The sequence below is a fragment of the Lagenorhynchus albirostris genome, chromosome 16 (assembly GCF_949774975.1).
Source record: "Lagenorhynchus albirostris chromosome 16, mLagAlb1.1, whole genome shotgun sequence".
Taxonomy (NCBI): Eukaryota; Metazoa; Chordata; class Mammalia; order Artiodactyla; family Delphinidae; genus Lagenorhynchus; species Lagenorhynchus albirostris.
This window is the reverse complement of record NC_083110.1, coordinates 50,185,477-50,200,127: the sequence shown is the minus strand read 5'-3', so window position 1 is coordinate 50,200,127 and position 14,651 is coordinate 50,185,477. Positions and strand designations below refer to the sequence as shown.

Sequence of the window (14,651 nt, the reverse complement as noted above, 5' to 3'; positions counted from 1 at the left end):
GTGGGTTTCCAGTGCAATGCCCAGCCCATAGAGTAGGTACTCAGTCTGGAAGACTGGAAGAAAGGGAAAGATATCTCAGAGAGACTGTGAAAAGCACAGTATAACAGCCTTAGAGAATATCTAGTCCACCTTAGTTCCTTCCTAAAGATTTGTTTTAACGTTTTCTTTTGGAGGATGGTACTAACATATATGGATCTAGCAATTAACAGTTTACAAAGTGCTTTCACACACCTGTCTCTGCCATTGTAATGCTTAAAATGGTTTGCCAGTGCATGGTCAAAATTTTCCTTGAGCATCAATTTCTCCCCAGAATTATTCTCTTATCCAAACAAAATATGGCTGTGTGATAGAGCAGTATATGAAACTGAATGCAGTTTTTCAGATAAAGCTGGAGACTTCAAAAGATTTTCTAGATTTCAGCAAGTTTTAAGAATGCTTCGTGATTTGTTTCCTTCTGCTATTGGGGCACTTTGACAGAAAACAGAGAATCATGGTCATTCCTTTCATCTTTATTGCATCCTTGTTTAAAACATGGCAGTGTCCTCATTTTCTAAAAAAGGTAAAGGAGCTTGCTGATGTCATACAGCCAGCAAATAATCGTCTATGACTTGGACACACAGATTAGTCTGCTAACCAGTCCTTTTAATCCGAAAGAGCAGTGATTTCTGCTCTTTTGGGTTTTCCCAAAAAGATCACTCAGGTTTCCTTTAGTAGCAGTTAACTAAATAATACTTTATTGATTGTAGAGAATTAGTGCATTTATGAAAATGATCAGTTTTAATTTTACAACGTAGTCTCCCTTATTAGTGGCAGGAATTTTAACACACTGCCTCTCAGGCCTCTAGTATATGCAGACTGGAAATCTGAGACTTGGACGAAGACTTGGTATGCCGGTGATCCGGAGGGAAAGTTAAGTACCTGAAACTTTGCCTTCTTTTCTTTGTTAGCCTCCACACACACATACCTTTGTTATCTGACTAAAGTTGTTGTTGTTGTTTTCCCAGCCTAATATAGTGGAAATAATGTAGTTTGGAGGGACCAAACATATCTGAGCTTAAATCCTGGACCCATCATTTGTTTGTTTCCTTGGGAAAGCTACCCATATTTTTTATTTTAAATGGACACATTAATCCCTTCTTTACCAACAATAAGGTTAAATGTGCAACGCTCCACTACCAAACCTGGTAAGAAATACATACCTAACAAATGCTAGTCTCTGATGCTTCCCTCTTCTACCCATTTGCCCCCTTTTTTTCCTTTTGAGTTAGCAGTAATTCTTAATCCTGGCTCTACAATCAAAATGGGAACCAAAATAAATAACCTATATGGGAAAAGAATCTGAAAAAGAATGGATATATGTATATGTGTAACTGATGCACTTTGCTGTACACCTGAAACTAACGGAACATTCTAAATCAACTATACTCCAATATAAAATAAAAAATTAAATTAAGAAAAAAAGGAACCAAAATAGAAAATACTTGTGACCCCATACCAGAGACTGTAATTTAATAGGTCTGGGAGTGAACCTGGTTGAGGGGGGTGGGTGGAAAAGACCACAATTAGAGGTAGTTACCTCTTGAGAAATTCAGTGCTGCCCCCCTACCCCTTTCTAGTGTCTATCTTTATCTGAGCATGAAGGAATCAAACAGTATAAGGATTGTGCTGTGTGTTCCCTCCTATTGTTTCTTTCTGCTCAAGGCTTGGTCTGCTTTTATTGTTCCCTGAGGTTTTTCCAAGTCCAGGTTACTAGAGGAAGTTGTCTTTGAGGGGTCAGGATGGGTGAGGGGAATGAGCAGTCCTCTGTGTTGCCAGAGTTCATCCCAAATTCTCAGGTCTGTTCCTTTCCACAACTTTGCTCCACGAAGGAGCCCTCCTTCCCACATGAGAGGAGCCTTGTTGGTAGGGAGGAGACGAGGAGGCTGACTAAGGGGCCTGGGCACAACGGCACCCGTTTTGTTCCCGCTCTCTCCCCTCTGTATAATTTCCTACATTATCTGGGGGCTCAGACATGTAGGGTTAGCAAGTATTGGCTGTCCTGAACAATCTAAAAATTGAGTGTTTAAAGTTTGAAGAGACCACAAGACACCTTGGCATAGTGAAGACTTTGGTATAGTGAACATATGCCAGATATCTGGGTGCATGGAGTAGGCATTTTCAGACCTGGTTTGGACAGACTGGTCTGTGTAAAATATAAAATATTCTGGTATGTGATTAGGATCCGTAGAACTTTGCTTGATTTTCTTGCTTTTCAGGAGGGCAGTTAGTGTGTCATTTAGCAATGTGCTACTGAGATAAAGGTAAGGTGGTAATTAATTACTCTCAGTGGAATACTATTAGGGCACAGGTGTGAGGGTGCATAGGCACCAGCTGAAACAAATGCACATGCATGCCCACTCTCTCCAACCAGTGATAGCAGTATCATGCAGACATTCTTTTTTTTAAAAAAATATTTATTTATTTATTTGGCTGCATCGGGTCTTAGTTGCGGCATGCAGGGCCTTCGCTGCAGTATGCAGGATCTTTCGTTGTGGTGCACGGGCTCTTTGGTTACGGCGGGCAGGCTTCTCTCTAGTTGTGGCACATGGGCTCTAGAGTGCGCAAGCTTAGTTGCCCTGCGGCATGTGGAAGTTTAGTTCCCCGACCAGGGATCGAACCCACGACTCCTGCATTAGAAGGCAAATTCTTTTTTTTTTTAATTAATTAATTTATTTATTTTTGGCTGCATTGTGTCTTCATTGCGGTGGATGGGCTGTAGGTGTGTGGGCTCAGAAGTTGTGGCTCACTGTCTCTAGAGTGCAGGCTCAGTAGTTGTGGCACAGGGGCATAGTTGCTCCCTGGCATGTGGGATCTTCCCAGAGCAGGGATTGGACCCGCATCCCCTGCATTGGCAGGCGGACTCTTAACCACTGCGCCACCAGGGAAGTCCCCATGCAGAGATTCTTTACCTAGGTTTATTTCCAGAGAAATCTTGTCAGACGTACAAATTTTAAATGATCTTTCTCTGTTTTAATGAGAAATTTAAGACATGGACCTGGAAGTTCTGAAGTGATTACTTTGATAACATGTCACATATTGAGAGATTTAATTAGTAACCTACATGGTAAATGTAGTTCAGAAATTAATACTAGGTGTGCATGGACACTACAAGATGCTATAGTGAAGCCTTGGATTTACCATTTTGGACAAGATTGGAAAAATAATAGTGGATGGAAATGGAAAAGGGGATTAGGAGTTTCCTAGGAAGCAGAGAAGAACAGATGTTAAAACATGTGGGGGCTTCCCTGGTGGTGCAGTGGTTGAGAGTCTGCCTGCCGATGCAGGGGACACGGGTTTGTGCCCCGGTCTGGGAAGATCCCACATGCCGTGGAGCGGCTGGGCCCGTGAGCCATGGCTGCTGAGCCTGCGCGCCCGGAGCCCGTGCTCCGCAACGGGAGAGGCTAAAACAGTGAGAGGCCCGCATACTGCAAAAAAAAAAAAACCTACAAAAAAACACATGTGGGTATCTAGATCCTTATGTTAACTGGATAGGTGATTATATTTTAATGATACTATCAGAGGAGTGGGTTGAATTGGTGTGACTGGAATATATGGATCTGATGTATGGAATAGTGGGAATGAGGATCTGAAAGGTGGTTAGAAATCAGATGGTAAAGGGCCTTGATTGTTCTTATGAGAAGCTTGGACAGGCAAGTAAAATTAGGAAAATTAGGTTTATCTGAAAGAGGATATTCAGGATGATGTGAGGTATGGAAAACTATTTCTTATGAGGAATAGCTAAATATAACTTCATTGTAGAAAAGAAAACCAAAAGGAGATAAAGTAATAACCCTCGAATAAAAGGCTGGTGTCTGTGGTGAAGGATAATAGTGAGGCAAGTATAAGAAAGAACTTTCTAACTAGAAAGAATTGTCCTACCATGTAGCATGAGTCTTCAGTTTTCCAGTCATGTTCTATGGAACCTCAGCATCCAAGGAGGTACTTTAAGGACCACTATGGGGAGGGATACCTGACAGGTGGAGCTCCGAATCCCTGTGCTGCTTCAACCTGAGCAGCCTTGTTCAGGGAATAAATATCTCATATTTGCTGGGGTTCATTTGTTGGAGGAGAGAGGGTTCTGCTACTTAGAAAAAAGTTTGAAAAGACTGGAAAAGACTGAAGTGAGCCTCCTTATTCTTTTACCTTAACTCTTGATTAACATATTCTAGCAGAACCAGGGAGAACATCTTTGTGTTGGTTATAGAAGTAATTCCTGTTTTGTTTGGGACATTGATTAAAGATCTATAGGTTTCCTATAAGATTTTGTAAGCAATGAAACAGAATGTTGCAAAAGTTCAGTTGTTTAGAATGTAGGGCAGTTTCATATGTTATTAATGACAATTAGATTTTCTGACCAATCCGCAAAAACGCCTATTAAATTCTGATCTTAATTCATAAAATAACAGCTTTAAGTATAGTGATTAATAGAAAACAATAGTGCTATGGTAGTAATAATGAAATAAAGAAAATTTGGGTGAGAAGTTTCTCTTTATTAATCTTGGATTATGATACTGAAAGCAAACTCTTGAAAAAAAAAAAAAGCAAACTCTTAGAGGATGATAAGTTTTTGGAATCCTAAAGGGAATTTCTGGGTACTTTCAAGGACTATACAGGTTTGAAATACTGGCTTTTCTATCTTGGTGGTTAGGAATAAAGGCTTTTTTTTTCAAATGTCCATTGACTGGTGTATTACTTTACTAGGGATGCCATAACAAAATATCATAGACTGGATAACTTAAACAAAAGAAATTTGTTTTCTCATAGTTCTGGAGACTGGAAGTCCAAGATCAAGGTGTTGGCAGGGTTGGTTTCTCCTGAGGCCTTTCTTCTTGGCTGGCAGATGGCTGCCTTCTTGTTGTGACCTCACATGGCCTTTTCTCTGTGCATGGGCACTCCTAGTATCTCCTCTTCTTATAAGGACACCAGTCCTGTTGGATTAGGGCTTTACCCTTATGGCCTCATTCAGCCTTAATTCCCTCGTAGAAGACCCTGTCTTCAAATATAGTCACATTGTGGGTTAGGGCTTCAACGTATGAATTTTAGGGGGAACACATTTCAGTCCCTAATAACTGGTGAATGGATCAATTGTGGTTTTTTCATACTATGGAATACTACTCAGCAATAAAGAGAAACAAAATATTAACACATGTAATAACATGGATAAATCTCAAAAACATTATGCTAAGTAAAGGAAGTCAAACACATTGATTCCATTTATATGAAGTTGTATAAAGGGCGGACAAAACTAAGAAAGCAGACTAATGATTGCCGGGAGCCATGGTTTGGGGGATAAGATCAACAGCAAAAGGGCACAAGGAAATGTTTTAGGGGGATGAACTGTTCTAGTTTATGATGGTACTGGTTGCATGGCTGTGTATGATTACCAAAATGGATCAAACTGTAAACTTACAATGGATGAGTTTTATTGAATGTACATACTACCTTAACTTAAACGAGAAAAAGAATAAATGCTTTAGAGCCGGTGTGGACCTGGATTCCATCCCAGCTCTGCTGTTTAGGTAGCTGAATAACCTGGACCAGTCATTCTCTTTGGACCTTAGTTTGCCCATCTGGAAATATATATTATGGTAGTTGCTTTGGGAATTAGAACAGACAACATTAAACATTCAGCATATAATGCCTGGAGCATGGTAAATTATCAGGTTATTATATTTTACTTTATGGTATTTCTTTTCCTTTATGAAGTATGTAAGCAACACTAGTATTATACTTGCCACTTGTTAATGTTACTTTTTAAGCTTGCAAATGGAATGGAAAGATTTTTCTGAGAAAAATGGATAAGAGTCAAAGAGAAGAGGGTGGGAAGAAGGGATTTGAAAACATCCAAATACTTTATGGGAATGTAGTAGATGAAAATGTATTCCATCCGTTCAAGCATCATTTCTACCTGCTAAGTTTATGTTATGAATAAATTGACCTTTTCAATTATAATTTGCCAGATTTGAAAATTACTGGGCTAAAACTATCTCACCTGCCATTATAAAGACAAAGATAGAGGAGGGGCATATATGGGACAAACTCCATCACTCCTGTGCTTTGGGAATTTACAGTCTAACTAGGGAAAAGGGGATATTTTTTTACTAACTTTAAGATCTTAACCCATCTTAGGTAGAATTTTTTGCATGACTAATACTTAGATGGAAGTTGAAAGGGACCATTAGATGTTCGAATAGCATTTAATTTTGTATACTGAAATGGTATTCAAAAAATAAGTTTACAAGGTGTTTTTAAGAAACTGGTTTTATTGCAAGGAAGGTGATTAACAATTTGTTACTACAGTTAACTTTTAACAGCCTTGACAGATATTTCCAAGCCAGTTAGTAAAATGTACTAAGATCTCTGTATCTTGTTCATTTGATTTCATAAGTATGGCATCCCAGGATGCTTAAGTTCCTGAAATGGGTGCATGCTACTTTGATCCACAAGAGAATGGAGATCTCTCTCTCTCTCTCTGTTGTGCCATGCACAAGTGTTTTTGAACCTCTGTAGTAGAATCTGTGTATGATGTTACTTGGCTTACAGAAACATCAGCAACTTTAGATGAATCCATGTAGCTGAAGATTTACTTTAGATGTTAAAATCAGATTGTAAGTTGCCCTTAGGGAATCACATGTGTGAGTGCAGCCATGTAAAACTGAGTGCAGGCCAAGTCTTAAGGAGTAACAGATGATCCATTTTACAGTGCTGCCTCCTGTGCCTAACCAAACACCATACAATTAACATGAGGTGTCATTCACAAGGTACTAGTCATTGATCATGTAAACTTATTTTTAGAGTAACTGGCATATCCCACTGCAAAGTACATGTACCATTTTATATTTATTCTGATGAATTGAAAATAAGTCTAATTTTTTTCAGTTTTGGATTATTCAGGTTTATGATTTAAAGACTACAAAAATGTTAGCATTTTGGACCTTCTACGTTAATCTTATAACGTTTTATCCCAGTGAATCGGTCTAAAATGTTTGTAATATTTTGTTTTTTATTAAAATATAATTATATACCAAATAGTGTGCAGATCATAAATATATACTGTAGCTTGATATATTATCACGGAATTGAACACAAAGTAACCAGTACCTAGATCAAGATCAAAACATTACCAATACCCCAGAACCTCCCCTCAGGTTCCCTTTTGGTTAATACCCCTAGCCAAGGGTAACTACTACCTTGACTTCTAGAAATTGAGTGTAATTTTTTATGAGGTCTAAAGTTGTTTAATACATAATGAAACAGTAAAAAGAATTTTATCTGTAATGATGATGATTGATAATAAAGAATTAAAGTTCTTGGAGGAAGTAGTTCTTGGACTTTGAAAGTATATCGTATCTTGGCATATCTGGTATAAATCTGTACTAGCATAGAATATATTATATACCCAGAATTAGTCACATTATTTCCTTTTTTTCTATGTGGGATTGTTTTGTGCTGGCTCATGCTAAGTTTATATATTCAATAGCCTTTCTTGTTTAAAAGTCATATTTGTTCTCAGGGGAAAGCACTACTTTTGTGCTCCCAAATTTCTCTCCTTGGTGTTCTCTTCATTATCTCTCCCTTAGGGAAGAGTTTGATTCTAATTAGTCTATTTGCAAATGGCCCTCATGAGCAAATTTTTTTAATATAAATTTATTTATTTATTTTATTTTTGGCTGCGTTGGGTCTTCGTTGCTGTGCACAGGCTTTCTCTAGCTGTGGAGAGTGAGGGTTACTCTTCCTTGTGTGCGGGCTTCTCATTGCAGTGGCTTCTCTTGTTGCAGAGCACAGGCTCTAGGCACACGGGCTTCAGTAGTTGCAGCACGCAGGCTCAGTAGTTGTGGCTCGCGGGCCCTAGAGCGCAGGCTCAGTAGTTGTGGTGCACGGGCTTAGTTGCTCCGTGGCATGTGGGATCTTCCTGGACCAGGGCTCAAACCCGTGTCCCCTGCATTGGCAGGCAGATTCTTAACCACTGTGCCACCAGGGAAGCCCAAGATCACTACTTTAAATTGGCTGCCTATTCCATATTCCATCTTTGCCTCCATATTATCAGAGCCTGCAGACTGACATGAACCAATTTTCTGTCTTCAATTAGAAATGGGAAAAAGAGAAGAATCTATAAAAATCATGAACTGTTTTAAGGAAGCTTTGATTATAACTCCCAAGTAACTGTGAAATACTGATGTATTTTTGCAGTTTCAATGTGAGAGATAAATAAAACCTCCTCCAAGGCAAACAAACAAACAAAAACCCAAAAAACAACTCCCAAGTATGCCTTTTGCAGCTCTACCCCATCCCCAGTTCGGGGTGCTGCTCCCCGCCCCCATGCCTGTCTGGGTCTATGCACTTTGTGTTCTCTATTACCTGAATGGTTAGCAGTTGAAGACTTGAGTGAACAGCATTTTCATTTATCCTTTAGGGATGTTAAGGTCTGATGAGTCATTTGTACCTTAGTATCGTAATCAGATTCTTTTCTATTGAGTATCTGGCCAGAAATCAGGTATAATGAAAGAATAGGAATGTGTTGTTTGGGAGAGAAATGAGTAATTTTGAAATACAGAATGTTTGATTTTCTCTCTAAATAGAGGTTTTGCCTTGGGGAGTGTTGGACAGCATGACATCATTGGGGATGGGAGAAGGACAAAAATAAATGGTGGGACATCAAAACTGGTTTTCATCTCTTTTTTTAAGTGTTGTCTATTAGTGTTAATTCACCCATGTTATTATAAGTGAAGTAGGCTTTTGTGGGGGAACCCAGCTAGGAAACTACCATTTATTATTCTGGGAAGATGAATTTCAGGTTCCAAATAATGAAAAGTGTAAAAGTTCCTTAAAATTTTATTTTAGAATGCATTCCCTTTGTAAGTGATGCAAACAGTAATTGCTATGTAAATTCAGAAAAGGTGTTTTTCGTTGAGAGTTATACCGAGGGACAGAGTTAGGGAGTAAGTAGGGTTTGAATAATCCTTTTTAAGCTGGATAATACTTTATAATATTTGTGTCATGGGAAAGTGAAGAGGCCAAAGGTGTATCAGTGGGGTGAGTACGATGTCTGAAGAAAAATGGAAACTACAAGAAGATGAGGTTGGCCAACTAGTATTTCAACTTTCTACCTGAAAAGTCTGAATTCTTTTCCTAGGAGAGAAGTAGTTTTATTTAGTTCTACCTTATACTGGGAATGTAACCCCAAATTATCCTTGTTTTTTAGTTTAAATTTAATGTTATAACATTTCATGCCTTTAAAAAATGGATTAGAGTTCTCATTTATTTTTTACAGAACTCGGGGTTTCAAATTTGAAAAACTTTGGCTTTGAAAGTCATTTTAGATGACAGGATCTCTAGCTTTATTAAACATTGTAACAATGCATTCTGTGGGCCTTGCGTTTTGAGGGGGAAGAAAATCTTTAAAGTGCTCTCTTCTTCAGCATAGCCTGGGATGTACCCATTGCCTAATCCCTTTCTACTTTTTCAGTTCACTTTCTAGATGAAAAATATATTGTTTTCCCTGCATTTGTAATACTGTATGGAAAGTAACTGAGGAGGCTAAGAGAAATGTCACTGAAAATTTTACAGAAATACATTTTGTAAAGCAACAGCTAATTGTGTATAAAATTTCTATACAGTTTTCAGGGGACTCTGAAGTGTGTGTGTGTGTGTGTGTGTGTGTGTGTGTGTGTGTGAAGAAATTTAGAATGACCACCACACGCTGCAGATTTTATTTAGAATGAATGGTTTTATCTTTAAAGTGATGTCTGGTGGTAACATATAGTTCAAATGAAGATTTATAGATCAGAAAAAAATTTTAAAGAACTCTATCTATATCTGATATAGATAATGGGCCACAATGTAAATCCTTATAAGACTTGTGAAACTTAAGCACCCATTGTATCTTTTCCAGTGGCTGCCACATCCAGTTGAATTTCTCTTTAAGATTGTGATTTAACTTGTGCTTCATAAAGGTTTTTTTAATATAATATGTCTGTAGTCAAGTTGAACAGTCTCTCCAGATTGATTCTGAGAATACTTAGAAAAGGTTTGTGTGAATATTTTTTTATTTCTAAATTCACCATTTTGATACAAATACCCATGGTTTTCTTCTGTGTTTACATGCAGCCAGGAGCTATGGGCGAAGACGAGGTAAATTTTTTTTTAATGAGATCTTTTGCTTGCCAAATTGTGAGTAAATATGAGTGTGTGCGTGTTTATACCCGTGTGTGTGTAAAACAATAATTATTGTGTGGTATGATGTTCTAGCTTAATTATTTTAGTGAAATAATTCTGTCACTTTCATTATAATTATTTTTCGTTAGTAGGTAATTTGTTCTTTTAATCCTAATAAAGACATAGCAAAGACTATTTATAACTGGAAGTTTTTGATATATGGTTTATTGTGAATGATCTTGAGGGAATAAAGGCCAAGCATACGTATTTTGTTGTTGTTGTTCTGTGCCCACTGTTCTGTTCTGTTCTTTTCACACTATTTAGAAGACAGAAGTTAGGTTCTAGAGGGCAATTCTTTATCTTAGTAGGTTGGCTGGTGAATTTTTTGTGTGTTACATCCAGAGGCAGATCTACCTTGAAGCTAAATGAAAGTTAAGTTTCAGGTATCCTCACTTTCATGGGTCCCCTCCAAAATTTTTACCATATCATTGTATTCTTTTTCTTAAAGAGAGAGCCTCAACTTGTATAGGCTCTAAGCCCCATAAAACTTGCATTCTCTCCTGGCCACAGCCAAACAAAATAATATTGCTTTCATTTGTGTATTGCTGTAACCTTTCTAAAGCATTTCCATATCTGTAATTTGTTCAAATAATTTTATGAAGTAGGTAGGGTAAGTCTAATGTAGTGGAAAGAGTATGGGGTTTAGGGTCAAAGACTTAGGTTGGAATCACTGCTTTATCACTAACATCTGGTATCCTCATCTGTAAATTATGAAGTAATAAAACCAGTCTTTTCCAACTTCAAGAATGTTAGTCAGTGAAGTTATGGTATAAAATATGGGAGAGGAAAACTTATCCATGAAAACTGAAAGCATTCCATAGATGTCAGTTGCTTTGGTGCTCATTTGCAGAAGTTGGGAGAGATGAAGTAATTTCCCCAACTGTGAGATCTCAAAGTCAGAGCCAAGTCCAGAACCTTTGTCTTTTGGCTACTTATTGGGGATGTTTATCATTCATCAGGCTGTCTCTGACTCTGTAATTGAGTCCTGAAGATAATAATATTAAATTCATAGTATTTATTCCACAGTAAATATTTGTTGAATAGGTGAATATTGGCAGAACCTAATATGTGTTTGAGTTACCAATGAAACCTTCTATCATGATGGAATCATATCGTCAGTTTTGTTCTCATGTGGTGGTGAAGAAAAACATTTGTATAGTTGATTACTTTTTAACCATGGAAATAAAGGCCATTTAACATTTGTTAATCTTATAATTTTACAATTTCAAGTGTAGAAAATAATATTACTAGAAATCATTTTGTAACATGTATTTTTTTATTATTGCTAGGAAATTGATGGCTCTCGGGAAGGAATAGAGAAGGACATATCTGGGGGGTAGACAACAGGGACTATACTCTTCTTAGGCACTGGTCAATCACCAGATCTTGTCAGTATTTTCCTTCTAGTTTCTTAGGGCTTAACCCTCCCTTTCCATTCTATTGTTTCATGTCTCTGAAACACCACTTTGTCCTTCTCACCCTTGTTCTCCATTTAGGATCCCTATCATCTGGCTTCTCCCTGTTTCACCAGCCTCATCATCTCCATTTTTCCCCCCTCACCTTCCTCTGACCAGTCCCTGTGCTTTCCAACTCTCTAGCTATTGCAAATACTGTCCACCTTTCCTCTCATTTACTTAACTAAAACCTATCTTTAGTTCATGCATTCAAGCCTAACTCGAGCCTAACCCCTTCCAGGAAGCCTTGCCCAGTGGCCTTACAGGCAGTGTTTTCCTCTGCTTCTGTTGCCTTATGTTCTTTCTGTCTTTTCTGTATGCCCTGATTCTTCAACTGGAGATAGGTTCTTTGAGGACAGTTGTCTCTTGTGCCTAACACTGTGACCTACATATAGTTAGCACTTATTAAATGCTTTTTGAGGAGTATTGTTTGGAAGTAAAACCCCATATCTATGCAGACCAGAGTTTGGCATTATATTTTTTCAAAATTATTTTATATTTAAAAATCATAGTATACTAAATACTAGACATCAAGAATATAAGATCACCTGTAGTTTCTAAACTCCTGAAAAAATATTTACTCTTCCTCTTTCTGTGTTGCCTTCCCCATCTTTATTTGTAAGGTTTGACTTAATCGTTTTCAGAAGCCATGATCATCTTTGCATCAAGTGCTAAACACTGCCTAGAATGACCTGGTCACTGCTCTTCATAAGTCTGCAATTTGATAGTTGCAGATGAAGAAGATAACGGCAAAAGAGAGAGAGAGAGAGAGTGAGTGTGTGTGTGTGTGTGTGTGTGTGTGTGTGTGTAAAGTTGAAAAAGAAGAGTCATCTTTCTAAAATGTAGTGACAAAGTCATATGGGATGGAGCAGATGTACCTCATATCCACTCTCATTGCTTGAAATATACTCATCTGGGCCAGCATTACATAGTATAAATTTGATGATCTGGCAGATTTCCTCATGCCATTTATTTGTGTGATCAGGGATTATATTAATGCTTGATTTCTCTCCTCCAAACAAAATTTAGACTTTTCTCCAAAAGCATAAAAAGTGAACCTGCTGATGTGTGTTAACTGTAACTCATATTCTGTGCTTTACATACATGTTGGTAAACATTTTAGGAAGAGAGGGCAAAGAGAACTATCTGTGACAGTTTTGAGATCTGTCAGCAAAAATTAGGCAGTGAAATCTTTCACCTCTCCTGGAAAAGCTTCCTGGAATAGGTAGAATTTTAGGAACTATTTGGATGATGGAAGAGGAGTAGGAAGCAAAGCACGCCAGGTATCTGATTCAACTTAAAAGAAAGCTTTGGGGCTTCCCTGGTGGCGCAATGGTTGAGAGTCTGCCTGCCGATGCAGGGGACACGGGTTCGTGCCCCGGTCCGGGAGGATCCCACATGCCGCGGAGCGGCTGGGCCCGTGAGCCATGGCCGCTGAGCCTGCGCGTCCGAACCTGTGCTCCACAACGGGAGAGGCCACAACAGTGGGAGGCCCGCGTACAGCAAAAAAAAAAAAAAAAAAAAAAAGAAAGCTTTGAGGTGAGATTGGCATGACCAGATGCTTGGAGAATATGTCTGTGAGTGGATGCAGTGGGGGCCAGCTGGAGAGGAGAAGTTGGCAGTGAGATGGTCTGTGCTGCCCTGATGAATGGTTTTTGACACGGATAATGTCAGGCTTTAGAAAGAGAGTTTCATGATACAAGTAATGAAAACAGGAGAGAACTTGGGCATCAGTTAGTTGACAGCTTGGATGGGGAATCAAGTGTTGGAGGGTAGACTCTTTGGCAAATCAAGCGCTTCCAGTAGTACAGTTGAAGCAGTAGCAGTTGGGAAGAAGGAGAATTAGATGTGAAAGAACAGGATTTGAAAATGAATCTTGATTGTACATAAGGTTTTAAAATATTCAATTATATTTCCCATTGATACCCACTTTTATTTTAGAGATGGGTTTCAGTAGACAAAAGTTGATTTCCCTTGTGGAATCAAAATGACAGCAAAGAATCTTAACCTCTTCTTTGCAGAGTGTTCTTTCACAAGTTTTTTTTTTAACATCTTTATTGGAGTATAATTGCTTTACAATGTTGTGTTAGTTTCTGCTATATAACAGAGTGAATCAGCTATACGTATACATATAACCCCATATCCCCTCCCTCTTGCGTCTGCCTCCCACCCTCCCTATCCCACCCCTCTAGGTGGTCACAAAGCACAGAGCTGATCTCCCTGTGCTATGTGGCTGCTTCCCACTAGCTATCTATTTTACATTTGGTAGTGTATATATGTCCATGCCACTGTCTCACTTTGTCACAGCTTACCCTTCCCCCTCCCTGTGTCCTCAAGTCCATTCTCTACATTTGTATCTTTCTTCCTGTCCTGCCCCTAGGTTCTTCAGAACCATTTTTTCTTTTTTTTAGATTCCATATATATGTGTTAGCATACAGTATTTGTTTTTCTATTTCTGACTTACTTCACTCTGTATAACAGACTCTAAGTCCATCTACCTCACTATAAATAACTCAATTTCATTTCTTTTTATGGCTGAGTAATAGTCCATAGTATATATGTGCCACATCTTCTTTATCCATTCCTCTATCATTGGACACTTAGGTTGCTTCCATGTCCTGGGTAGTGTAAGTAGTGCTGCAGTGAACATTGTGGTACATGACTCTTTTTGAATTATGGTTTTCTCCAGGTATATATATGTCCAGTAGTGGGATTGCTGGGTCGTATGGTAATTCTATTTTTAGTTTTTTAAGGAACCTCCATACTGTTCTCCATAGTGGCTGTATCAATTTACATTCCCACCAACAGTGCAAGAGGGTTCCCTTTTCTCCACACCCTCTCCAGCATTTATTGTTTATAGATTTTTTGATGATGGCCATTCTGACTGGTGTGAGGTGATACCTCATTGTAGTTTTGATTTGCATTTCTCTAATGATTAGTGAT

General features: G+C 38.4%; 1 protein-coding gene across 3 annotated transcripts in view; it reads left to right on the top strand.

Moving 5' to 3' along the window:
• CPEB3 (cytoplasmic polyadenylation element binding protein 3) overlaps positions 1-14,651 on the top strand; it is a 178,426-nt gene that overhangs the window by 85,816 nt on the left and 77,959 nt on the right. The gene's annotated exons all lie outside the window — the stretch shown is intronic.